General features: G+C 45.6%; 1 long non-coding RNA gene across 1 annotated transcript in view; it reads left to right on the top strand.

Moving 5' to 3' along the window:
• The window catches only part of LOC108296385, a 3,571-nt gene extending 3,127 nt beyond the window's left edge, over positions 1 to 444 (top strand). Inside the window, exon 2 of the long non-coding RNA XR_001821832.1 lies at positions 152 to 444. This is a non-coding gene — a long non-coding RNA (uncharacterized LOC108296385). The remainder of the gene's footprint in view (positions 1 to 151) is intronic.
• Positions 445 to 774: the final 330 nt, after the last annotated feature.

The following is a 774-nucleotide window of genomic DNA, read 5'->3' as shown; positions in this document are numbered from 1 at the left end:
GGCATGGGCACAGAGACACTTTGCTGTTGTGTGTACTCACGGCATGTACAGAGAGACACTTTGCTGCTGTGTGTACTGACACTCTGCTGCCGTTTTATCATGTGCATGCTAATTGCTCAAAAGTAATGCGTTTTTTCCCCCCTCTTCCGAGCTCCCCCCTCCCACAATGCATCCCCAACAGCCAATGCTGAACACCCACATTCATTATGATGATTAAGGAATTCTTCCATCTTTCTGCCTTGATGTGTTTATTAAATTAATGAAGGGGGAGACAGATGAATTTGTGTGCACAGGGTAGAAGCAGGCAGAGGGCCTGGTTCTCTCTGCCACGCTCACGTCGTAATTGGCTTAATGGATTTTCCGTGGTCCGGGATGTCTCCTTCTTCCTCTCTCAGGCAAACTAATTACGGCTTTTTACATTAAATTCTAATAGATTTCAATTTATCTCCTCTAAATTATCACAATAATTACAGTAATAAATTAAGCTCACCAACAGCATTCGTCAAGAAGCTTTGAGTCTGGCATCGCAGCAGCACCGCCTGGTACAGGCTGACTACACAGGCCTGGGGGTGGTGAGGGTGTGGGCAGCCGCCCCGGGAGAGAGTGTGTGTTTGTGTGTGAGTGAATCTCTGATTCATTCCGAAAGTCTGCAGAGACTCCTCCCAACGAGAGTTCTTCTACAGGGTAGAAATATTTAGAGGTAATCATTTTGCCTTCTCTTAAGTTCCCTGGTGTTTTGTTTTGTTTCTTGGATTTGGGGTTGACACCAAATTT

This window comes from Cebus imitator, unplaced genomic scaffold (genome assembly GCF_001604975.1).
Source record: "Cebus imitator isolate Cc_AM_T3 unplaced genomic scaffold, Cebus_imitator-1.0 Scaffold708, whole genome shotgun sequence".
Lineage (NCBI taxonomy): Eukaryota > Metazoa > Chordata > Mammalia > Primates > Cebidae > Cebus > Cebus imitator.
Note: the sequence above shows the minus strand (reverse complement) of the source record. Positions and strands in the feature narration are given on the sequence as shown.